Below are 12,787 nucleotides of genomic sequence, written 5' to 3' on the forward strand. Positions count from 1 at the left end.
CCTCCCCTGCTTGTGCACGTGCATGTGTGTGCATGTGTGTGAGCTCTCTCTCTCTCTCTGTCAAAAATAAATAAACATTAAAAAATTAAAAATAAAATAAAATGAAATAAAATAAAATAAAATAAAATAAAGTTCCCTTTGGACTTCTGGGGAAGATGGCGGAGTAGGAGGATCCTAGGCTCACCTTGTCTCAAGGATATACCTAGATAACACCGATATCAGTGCAAATAATCCAAACAGAGGATCTGAAGACTGGTTTAACAGATTCTCCACAGGTAAATGTAGAAAAGAGCCCATGACAAAGAGGTCAGAAAGCGCAGAGTCAGGGCTGGGAGCCAATATCATCCCCTGGACAGTCTGCAGGAGGGAGTGATACGCAGAGAGGGGAGAGGAATAGATCCCACACCAGGCATCCCAGGCACAGGGGATGCACACTGGGAACACAAATCTCTCACATTTGGCTTTGAAAACGAGAGGAAATTAACTTCATGAGCGGTGGGGCTTAATACCTGGAACTATTTTATTTTATTTAGATTTATTTTTTTGTTTCAAGTTTTTTTTAATGTTTATTTTTTAGAGAGAGAGTGAGTATGAGCAGTGGAGGTGCAGAAAGAGAGGGAGACACAGAATCTGAAGTGGGCTCCAAGGTCTGAGCTTTCAGCACAGAGCCTGACATGGGACTCAAACCCACGAGCCGTGATCATGACCTGAGCTGAAGTCAGAGGCTTAACAGACTGAGCCACCCAGATGCCCCTATTTCAAGTTTTAATTTAAATTCTAGTAAGTTAACATATGTGTAATATTAGTCTCAGGAGTAGAATTTAGTGATTCATCACTTACATATAACACCAGTGCTCTACCCTCCAAGTGCCCTTGGTAATACCAATCACCTATTTAGCCCATCTTCCACCTACCTCCCCTCCAGCAACCCTCTGTTTGTTCTCTATGGTTAACAGTCTCTTACGGTTTCCCTCCCTCCCTTTTTTCTCTTCCTCTATGTTCGCCTGTTTTGTTTCTTAAACACATTAGAGAAATCATATATTTGTCTTTCTCTGACTTATTTTGCTTAGCATAATACACTCTAGCTCCATCCATGTCATTGCAAATGACAAGATTTCATTCTTTTGATGGCTGAGTAATATTCCATTGTATATATATGCCACATCTTCTTTTTCTTTTAAATATCAACTTTTCTAAAAACAGTTTATTTATTTTGAAAGAGAGAGAAGGCACGAGTCGGGCAAGGGCAGTGACAGAGAGAGAGAAAGAGGGAAAATCCCAAGCAGGCTTCACACTGTCAGCCTGACGGTGCAGAGCCCAATGTGGGGCTCAAACCCACGAACCAGGAGATCATGACTTGAGCTGAAGTCGGATGCTAAACCGACTGAGCCACCCAGGTGCCCCTGCCACATCTTCTTCATACATTCATCAGTTGAATGGACATTTGGGCTTTTTCCATAATTTGGCTATTGTTGATAATGCTGTTATAAATACTGGGGGTGTATGTGTACCTTCAAACCAATATGTATCCTTTGGGTAGATACCTAGTAATACAGTTACTGGGTCATAGGGTAGTTCTATTTTGAACTTTCTGAGGAAACTCTATACTGTTTTCCAGAGTGGCTGCACCAGTTTGCATTCCTAGCAGCAGTGTTAGAGGGTTCCAGTTTCTCCACATCCTCACCAACATCTTTTGTGTCCTATGTTAATTTTAGCCATTCTGAAGGTATGAGATGGTATCTCATTGTAGTTTTGATTTGTACTTCCCTGATGATGAGTGATGTTGAGCATCTTTTCATGTGTCTGTTGGCCATCTGCTGGTCTTCTTTGGAAAAGATGTCTATTCATGGGGAGGCCTGGGTGGCTCAGTTGGTTAAGCATCTGACTTCAGCTCAGGTCATGATCTCACTGTTCGTGAGTTTGAGCCCTGCATCAGACTCTGTGCTGACAGTTTGGAGCCTGGAGCCTGCTTTGGATTCTGTGTCTCCCTCTCTCTCTACCCCTCTCCTGCTCATGCTCTGTCTCTCTCTCTCTCAAAAATAAATAAAACATTAAAAAAATTTTAAAAATGTCTTCTATTCATGTCTTCTGCCCATTTGTAACTGGATTATTTGTTTTTTTGGGTGTTGAGTTTGATAAGTTCTTTATATATTTTGGACGGTAACCCTTTATCAGACATGTCATTTGTAAATACCTTCTTCCATTCTGAAGGTTGCCTTTTAGTTTTGTTGACTGTTTCCTTTACTTACCCTTCAAGATAAGCTTTCTCTTGATCGAGTCCCAATAGTTCAGTTTTCATTTTTGTTTCTATTGCCTCAGAGGCATATCTGGTAACAAGTTGCTACGGCTGATGTTAAAGAGGTGCTGCCTGTGTTCTCCTCTAGGATTTTGATGGTTTCGTGTCTCACATCTATTTTGAATTTACTTTTGTGTATGGTGTAAGTGTTCCAGATTCATTCTTTTGCAGGTTGCTGTCCAGTTTTCCCAATACAATTTGTTGAAGAGACTGTCTTTTCCATTGTATATTCTTTCCTGCTTTGTGAAAGAGTAGTTGACCATGTAGTTGTGGGTCCATTTCTGAGTTTTCTATATGTATCTGTTTTTTGTGCCTGTACCATACTGTCTTCATAACTACAGCTTTGTAATATAGCTTGAAGTCTCGAATTGTGATGCCTCCACATTTGCTTTTCTTTTTCAAGATTGCTTTGGATATTTGGGGTCTTTTGTGATTTCACACAAATTTTAAGACTGTTTGTTCTAGCTCTGTGAAAAATGCTGGTGGTATTTTGATGGGTATTGCATTAAATGTGTAGATTGCTTTGGTAGTATGGAAATTTTAACAATATTTGTTCTTCCAATCCATAATCAAGGAAGTTATTTCATTTCTTTGTGTCATCTTCAATTTCTTTCAAAAGTGTTCTAGTTTTCTGAGTACACATCCTTATCTCTTTGGTTAAGTTTATTCTTAGGTATCTTATGCTTGTTGGCATACATTTTACAATTTACAATTGTACATAAATGCAATTTATGTACAATAAATTATGTAAAATAATACAATTTACAATTGTAAATGGGATTGATTCCTTGATTTCTCTTTCTGCTGCTTCATTTTGGTGTATAGAAATTTAACAGACTTGTGTACACTGATTTTGTATACTGTGACTATACTGAATTCTTATATCAGTTCTGGAAATTTTATGGTAGAGTCTTTCAGGTTTTCTACATAGAGTATCATGTCACATGAGAATAGTGAAAGTTAGACTTCTTCCTTGCCAATATGGATGCATTTTATTTCTTTTTGTTGTCTGATTGCTGAGCCTAGGACTTCTAGTACTATGTTAAATAACAATGGTGAGAGTGGACATCCCTGTCTTGTTCCTGACTGTAGAAGAAAAGCTCTGTTTTTCACCATTGAGGATGATATTAGCTATGGGTTTTTCATATATAATCTTTATGATGTTGAGGTATGTTCTGTCTATCCCTACTTTGTGGAGGGTTTTTATCAATAATGGATGCTGTACTTTATCTAATGCTTTTTCTACATCAATTGAGAAGATAATATGGTTTTCATCCTTTCTTTTATTAATGTGATCTATCATGTTGATTGATTTGCAAATATTGAACCACCCTTGCAGCCCAGTTATAAATCACACTTGATCATGGTGAATGATTTTTTTAATGTACTGTTGGATTCAAATTGCTAGTATCTTTTTGAGAATTTTTGCATTCATTTCCATCAAGGATATTGGCCTGTAATTCTCCTTTTTAGTGGGGTCTTTGGCTTTGGAATAAAGGTAAAGTTGACCTCACAGAATGAGTTTGGAAGTTTTCCTTCCATTTCTATATTTTGAAACAGTTTGAGAGGAATAGGCAGTTTATTCTTTAAATGTTTGGTAGAATTCTCCTGGGAAGCCATTTGGCCCTGGACTTTTATTTGTTGTGATATTTTTGATTACTAATTCCATATAGTTGCTGGTTCTAAGTCTGTTCAAAATTTCTATTTTTTCCCATTTCAGTTTCAGTAGTTTTTGGGTTTCTAGGATTTGGATGTCTGTTTCCTTTCTCTGATTAGGGAAATTTTCAGCTATAATTTCCTCAAATAAATCTCCTTTTCCCTCTCTTCTTTTTTCTGGGACTCCTATGATATGAATGGTATTACTCTTTACGGAATCGCTGAATTCCTAGGTCTACATTCATGATCCAATATTTTTTTCACTCTTCTTTTCAGCTTCATTATTTCCCATATTTTTATATTCCATATCATTTATTTGTTCCTCTGTTTCTTCTAGCCTTGTGGTAATTACATCTAGTTGGTTTCACATATTGGTCATAGCATTTTTTTATTTTGGCCTGACTAGTTTTTAGGTCTTTTATCTCTGTAGTAAGGGACTCCCTGGTGTCTTCTATACTTTTCTTAAGCCCAGCTAATATCCTTATGATTGTTATTTTAAATTCTGGTTCAGAATTTAAAATAACAATCATAAGGATATTAAAAAAAAAAAGAGGTTAGAGTGGAAGAGAGCCAGAGCATAAGAGACTCTTAAAAACTGAGAACAAACTGAGGGTTGATGGGGGGTGGGGAGGGGAGGGTGGGTGATGGGTATTGAGGAGGGCACCTTTTGGGATGAGCACTGGGTGTTGTATGGAAACCAATTTGACAATAAACTCCATAAAAAAATAATAAATAAATTCTGGTTCAGGCATACTACTTATACTTATTTTGATTAGATCCTTGGCCATGGCCTTTTCTTTCTTTTGGGATGAATTCCTCTGTCTTGGCATTTTGTCTAGGTTTCTGCTTTCTGTGTGTTAGGAAAGCCTATTATGTTTCCTGTTCCTGACAGTAATGGCTATATTAAGAAGAGGTCCTATACTGTCCAGGGCCTGGTACTTCAGGATGTGTTTCTGGTGTATGCTGCGTGTACTCTGTTGTTGTTTTGGCTCTCTTTCCCTCAGGTGAGTCCTCTGCAAACTTTCTCCTTGCCTGCAGTAGGGAGTATTTGGACTGTATCCAGTGTGTGGTGCGTTTTAACTAAGTGTGTTTTTGTCTGCTTGTTCAAAGAGGCTAGATCCTATTTCCACTAGAGCTGAAGATTTGCAGGACTGTATGGTTAGTAGACTTGGTGGGTATGTGTGGGGGTTTGTGCTGGTCTTCTTGGGGAGGGGCTTGCTGCTGCTCTGGCTCTCAAGCACACTTACCCTAGTAAAAATGCACCTCCAGAGCACAGGGAGTAAGGCCTTGGTGTAAGTTGCTCAAGCCTTCACTGTGGACACTGTGATGATCACTAAAGTCCATCTGCGCTGATGGGTAGGAGCAAAATAGCATCCCTTCTTGTGCCTGAAGAAGGGAGTTTGTGCCCACTGCTATTCAGGAAGCCCTCACAGAGGAGCAAACAATCTCCCCTCATGTGTCCCATGCATTCTTCAGGTCTCTGACTTCACTCTGCGTCCAAGCTGCCTGCCCAGCCTGCAGAACAGTGCTGCTTTGTTTTATCTTAACATCTAGAAGTTTAAATATCTACAAGCTAGGTTTTGGAAGGGCCAGAGGGTGATAGGAAACCAAGTCCCCGTCCTTAAAGATATAGTACAACAAAGTGCCCCATGGAGATACTATAGAGTTAAAGGGGACTCTCTAAGTGGAAAGGAAAGACCATATTCAGGAATAAGAAAAGTGGGAAGCACAGAAGCAGTAAAATTAAGTGTATCTATAAAAATCAGTCAAAAGATTCATAAAGTAAAAGGATGTAAAGTATGACATCATATACTTAAAGCCAGAGAGGAATAAAAATTTAGTACTTTCAGAATGGGTTCAAAATTAAGTAACCATCAACTTAATATAGACTGTTACATGCATAAGATGTTATATATAAACCTAATGCTAACCACAAATCAAAAACCAGTAATAGATATGCAAAAAATAAAGAAAAAAGAATCCAAGTATATCAGTAAAGAAAGCCAGAAATCCATGAGAGAAGAAAAGAACAGAGAACTACAAAAACAACAATGAAGAAGTAATAAAATTGCAATAAGTACATACTTATCAATAATTACTTTGAATGCAAATGGACCAAACACTCCAAAAGACATAGGATAATAGAATGGATTAAAAAAAGCAAAGGCCATCTATATGTTTCCTACAGGAGCCTCATTTCAGACCTAAAGACACATGCAGATTGAAAAATGTAAGGATGGAAAAGCATTTATCATGCAAATGGAAGTGAAAAGAAAGCCAGGGTTGTGATACTTATACTGTTTACAATAGACTTTTAAGCAGACTGTAACAAAGAAGAACACTAAATAATTATAGAAGGAACAATCTCACAAGAAGATACAACAATTTGTAAATATTTATGTACCCAACATAAAATCACCAAATACATAAAATGGTTAATAACAAACATAAATGACACAATCAATAGTAATACAGTAATTGTAGGGGACTTTCACACTGCACTTACATCAATAGATGGGTCATCTAAATAGAGTATCAATAAGGAAAGAATAGCTTTAAATGCACATTGGACCCAATGGATCTAACGGATATATTCAGAACATTCCATCCTAAATCAGCAGAATACACATTCTTTTAACATGCACAGGGTATATTCTCCAGAATAGATCACACAAACATATCTCAAAAACTTCAAAAAAGATTTAAGGCATATCATGCATTATTTCTGACCACAATGCTGCAAAACTAGGTATCAACCACAAGAAAAAAATCTGGAAGGAACACAAATATGTGGAAGTTAAGTAAACATGCTACTGAACAATGAATGAGTCAACCAAGAAATCAAAGAGGAAATCAATATATAGAAATGAAAATGAAAATGCAATGGTTCAAAATCTTGGGATGCAGCAAAAGCTGTTCTAAGAGAAGTTTATAGTGATACAAGCTTATCTCAAGAAGCAAGAAAAATCTCAAGTTCAAAACCTAACCTTACACCTAAAGGAGCTAGAAAAATAATAAACAAAACTTAAAACCATTGGAAGGAAGGAAGGAATACAGATTAGAGCAGAAGTCAATGCAATAGAACAAAAGACAATGGAACAAATCAATGAAACCAGGGATTGGTTCTGTGAAAAGATCAACAAAATTGCTAAACTTTTAGCCAGACTCATTAAAAAAAGAGAGAGAAAGAAAACTCAACTAAAAAAAATCACAAATGAGAGGAGAAATAAGAACCAACACAAGAGAAATGCAAAGGGTTATGAGAGTTTATTATGAAAAATTATATGCCAACAAATTGAATAACCTGGAAGAAACGGATAAATTCCTAAAAATATAACTTTCCAAAGTTGAATCAGGAAGAAATAGAAAATTTGAACAGACCAATTATCAGCAATGAAATTGAACTGGTAATCAAAGAACTCCCAACAAAGGTCCAGAGCTGGACAGTTTCACAGGTGAATTCTACCAAACATTTAAAAAAGAATTAATACCCATTTTTCTCAAATTATTCCAAAAAAAAGAGGAGGAAAGAAAACTTCCAAATTCATTCTATAAGGTCAGCATTCCCCTGATATCAAAATGATAAAAGATACCACAAAAAAGAGAACTATGGGCCAATATCTCTGATAAATAAGATGCAATAATCATCAACAAAATACTAGCAATCTGAATCCAACAATACATTAAGAAAATTATTCACCAAGATCAGTGGGATTTATTCTCAAGATGCAAGCATGGTTCAATATTTGCAAATCAATCAATGTGATACATCATATCAAGAGAAAAGATAAGAACAACATGATCCTCTCAAGATGCAGAAAAAGCATTTGACAAAGTACAACATCCATTCATGACAAAAACTGCCAACAAGTAGGTTTAGAGGAAACATACCTCCACATACTAAAAACCACTTGTGAAAAACCCACAACAAACATCAAACTTAATGGTGAAAAACTGAGAGATTTTCCCCTAAGGACAGGAACAACACAAGGATGCCCCTTGTCACCACTTTTATTCAACATAGTACTGGAAGTCCTAACCTCAGCAATCAGATAACAAAAAGAAATAAAAGGCATCCAAATTGGTAAGAAAGAAAAATATTGTCTCTATTCATATAACATAGTACCATATACAGAAAACCCCAAAGACTCCAACAAAAAACTACAAGAATTGATAAATGAATTCAGTAAGATCACAGGATATAAAATAAATATACAGAAATCTGTTGCATTTCTATACACTAATAATGAAGTAGCAGAAAGAGAAATTAAGAAAATAATCACATTTATAATTGCACTAAAATAACAAAATACCTAGAATAAACTTAACTGAGGTGAAAGACCTGTATTCTGAAAACTATAAAACTGATGAAAGAAACTGAAGATGACACAAACAAATGCAAAGATATTCCATGCCCATGGATTGGGAAAACAAATATTATTAAAATGTCCATACTACCAAAGCAATCTACACATTTAATGCAATCCCAATTAAAATATCAACAGCATTTTTCACAGAACTAAAAGAAGTAATCCTAAAATTTTGTGTATGGAATCACAAAAGACCCCAAATAGCCAAAGAAATTTTCAAAAAGAAGAATGAAACTGGAGGTATCACAATCCCAGATTTCAAAATATACTACAAAGCTGAAGTAATCAAGGCAGTATGGTACTGGCACAAAAACAGACACATAGATCAATGGAACAGAACAGAAAACCCAGAAATAAACTCATTATTACATGGTCACTTAATCTGACAACGGAGGCAAGAATATGTAATGACAAAAGGGCATCTCTTCAACAAATATTGTATGGAAAACTGGACAGCTACATGGAAAAGAATGAAACTGGACCACTTTCTTACTCCATACACAAAAATAAACTCAAACTGCATCAAAGATGTAAATCTGAGGCCTGAAACCATAAGAATTTTAGAAGAGAGCCTAGGCAATAATATCTCTGATATCAATCATAGCAACATTTTTCTAATGTATCTCCTGAGGCAAGGGAAACAAAAGCAAAAACAAACTATTGGGACTACATCAAAATAAAAAGATTCTGTACAGTGAGGGAAACAATCAACAAAACTAAAAGACAACCTACTGCACGAGAAGATATTTGCAAATGACACATCCAAAAAAAGGATTAGTATCCAAAGTACATAAAGAACTTATATAACTCAATACCCCAAACCCAATCATCCATTTAAAAAACGAGATGAAGACATGAACAGAAATGAACAGATTTCTCAAAAGAAGACATACAGATAGCCAACAGACACATGAAAAGATGCTCAACATCAGTCATCGGGGAAATGCAAATTAAAACCACAATGATATATCCCCTTGCACATGTCAGAATGGCTAAAATCAAAGGCACAAGGAACAACAAATGTTGGTGAGGATGTGGAGAAAAAGGAACACTTGTGCACTATTGGTAGGAATGCAAACTGGTTCAGCTGCCATGGAAAATAGTATGGAAGTTGCTCAAAAACTCAAGAATAGAATTACCATATGATCCAGTAATTCTACTACTGGGTATTTACCCAGAGAGTATGAAAATGCTGATTTGAAAAGATATATGCAACCCTATGTTTACTGCAGCATTATTTATAATAACCAAATTATGGAGGCTACCCAAGTGGCCATCAATAGATGAATGGATAAAGAAGAACACACACACACACACACACACACACACACACACACAGTGGAATATTACTCAGCTATAAAAAGAATGAGATCTTGCCATTTGCAACACCATGGATGGATCTAATTGAAATAAATCAGTTATAGAAAGAAAATACCATACTATTTCACTCATGTGCAATTTAAGAAACAAAAGATATGAACAAAGACTAAAAGAGACAAACAAACAAAACTTTTACATGTATAGAACAAACAGATGGTTACCAGAGTGGAGGTGGGTGGGGGATGAGTTAAATCGGTGGAGTAGATTATGAATACACTTACTACGAAAAGCACTGAGTAATGTATAGAAATGTTGAGTCACTATATTGTACACCTGAACCTAATATAAATTATGTTAATTATACTGAAATTAAAACGAAAAATAAATAAATAAGAATAAATTCCCTTCAAATGGGTTTTTAAAAATAATTTCTTGACAATTTGCCATGCCACATACATAATACTTTTTATTTAAAATTTTTTTAAAGTTTTATTTATTTATTTTGAGAGAGAGAGAGAGAGGGAGGGAAACAGAGAGAGAGAGGGGCTATGAGTGGGGGAGGGACAGACAGAGGAAGGTAGAGAGAATCCCAAGTAGGCTCTGTGTTATCAGCACAGAGCCCGACGTGGGATCATGCAAGATTGTGACCTGAGATGAAACCAAGAACTGGATACTTAACCAAAGAAGCCACCCAGGTGCCCCAATATTGTTTTTAAACTTGGGCAAGATAGGCTCCTTTCCTGATCCCTTTCCTACAGGATCCTCCTCTGACCTTTCTGTAGCTCAGCTCTTGCCCAGGAATGTGCCTGGCTGGCACCTGCATCCCACCCCCCCTTGTCCTTTGAGATTCTAGACTAGTTTCCAATCTCCAATATGATTATGTACAGAAACTGGGAGTAAGTCTTTCAAACTTCTATGTTAATTGAAGGAGTAATTTTGTCTGGTTAATTTCATAATCAAAAACAATGGTATTTTCTTTATGTGTGTTTTTATTTTCTTTTTCTAGGAATTTTTTTTGCCTTATGTATACATAATATCCCAATATTATTCCTTCTTAGTTCTAATTTTTCCAAACAAAATCCCCCCAAACCTCTTCTTTCTTATTTTAATGCACATTGACTTCAACTTCAATTTTTCTCCTTCCCCTACAACATGGATTATCATTGCTCAACCACAACTAGTTGTTTATTTCAGAGCCTACTACAATTCCATTTTGTGCTTCCTAAGGTATGGTGGATAAAAAGGCATGTATTTTACATGTTCTACATGTTTGGTTATGTTGCTCAAATTGTGATTTCATTTTTAATACTTCCCACTAAAAAAGCTCAGCATTTTTTATCTGGATGATGAGCCTGGTAGATATTTCACTACACTGGACTAATATCTTCCAGACATAATCTACAATTTCTCCCAGATTTCCTTTGGTTTTATATCTGATAGTTTATATTTCATTATACCATAATACTGTATTAAAAATTGCTAAGCACAGAGCTAATCTGATCAGTATATTTTTTTATTGTTATTTGGGAAGTGGAATGTTTCACATAATAGAAATTTACATATCAAAAATCTGAATTTGTGATTTCTTTTCACAAACTAGCAACCTTAGGTCTGAATTATCACATAGCAAAAATTGGCTGGAACTATCTTCTGCCCTCTTTAGAGAGGGCATAGATTCTCCATGGATAAAGAAGATAACAGTATACATACAATGGAATACTACTCAGCCATAAAAAAGAATGAAATTTTGCCATTTGTAATAACATAGATGAACCTAGAGGGTATTTTACTAAAAAGAATAAGTCAGGGTGACTAAGACAATACATTATGATTTTACTTATATGTGGAATCTAAAAAAACAAAGCAAATGAAAAAAACACAACATAAACAGACTCACAAATACAAAGAACAGGCTGGTAGTTGCCAGTGGGGATTCTGTGGGGGGATAAGCATAATAGGTAAAGGGGATTAAGAGGGATGGAATTCCAATTATAAAATAAATAAGTCATGAGGATGAAAAGTATAAGTATAGCATAAGAAGTATGGTCAGTAATATAATAACTTTGTGTGGTGATAGATGGTAACTACATTTATCATGGTGAACGCTTTGTAATATATATAATTGTTGAATTACTATGCTGTACACCTGAAACTAATATAATATTGTATGTCAACTACTACTTAAAAGTAGTAGTATTTTGACTATTCCCTACTCCTTTATCCCACTTGGTAAATGTCTTTCATACATTGTATAATGTCAAGGAATGTGGAAAAATATTCAACTTTTATAGAAATCCTTAGTATTTTTAGGTACCTATATGAAATTAGGGAAAGATTAAAAATGTGTAGACTTTTGGTTCCAAAGCCCAGACATACTGATTCAGTAAGTCAGATATGGGAGTCCAGAATTCTACATTTTAAAAGAGTGGACCAGGTAATTGGGATGCAAAACGATCCCATTTTGAGAAAATCAGGTTGATAAAACCTCAATTGCTAATCAACAATTATGAAAGGAATTCTGAGAGACGGTATACTCTAAGCTTTTGAGGTTCATAGCAGAGAAAGCAATACACTCTCCCTGAAGCATTTCTTCATGCCACAATCATAGATTATTGGAATGAATAGTCCAAGAGGTGGGCAGTAAATAAGTTCTTAACATTTTCCTTTTTTCAATATATGCTCATTCTTTCAGCTCACTTTAAGAATCATGTTTAGGGACACCTGGGTGGCTCAGTCGGTTAGGCATCTGACTTCGGCTCAGGTCACGATCTCACAGTTTGTGAGTTCAAGCCCCATGTCAGGCTCTGTGCTGACAGCTCAGAGCCTGGAGTCTGCTTCAGATTCTGTGTATCCTTCTCCCTCTGCCCCTCCCCTGCTTATGCTCTCTCGCTCTCTCTCAAAAATAAATAAACATTAAAAAAAGTTAAAAAAAAAAGAATCATGTTTAGTCTGTTTTAACTATCTTAACTCTGAGAGTTATCATTGCTAAGTATGTCAAATGTCAAACCACTGATAGACTCACAACTTAGTTAGGTATGATTCTGCCGCTGGTAAACGAGCAGCTCCCACCATCTTCAGGATAGACTGTCTGGGATATATTTTATGCTTATTTTCTCAGTCTATTTTTTTTTGAAGATTTTATTGT

The 12,787-nt window shown here is 35.9% G+C and overlaps 1 pseudogene; it reads right to left on the reverse strand.

Annotated features, from left to right (window-relative positions):
- LOC124507549 (transforming acidic coiled-coil-containing protein 3-like) overlaps positions 1-12,787 on the reverse strand; it is a 43,704-nt pseudogene that overhangs the window by 17,690 nt on the left and 13,227 nt on the right.

The sequence above is a fragment of the Lynx rufus genome, unplaced genomic scaffold (genome assembly GCF_022079265.1).
Source record: "Lynx rufus isolate CCGP_SWC_20201006 ecotype Redwood Valley unplaced genomic scaffold, mLynRuf1.p SCAF_12, whole genome shotgun sequence".
NCBI classification, from domain to species: domain Eukaryota; kingdom Metazoa; phylum Chordata; class Mammalia; order Carnivora; family Felidae; genus Lynx; species Lynx rufus.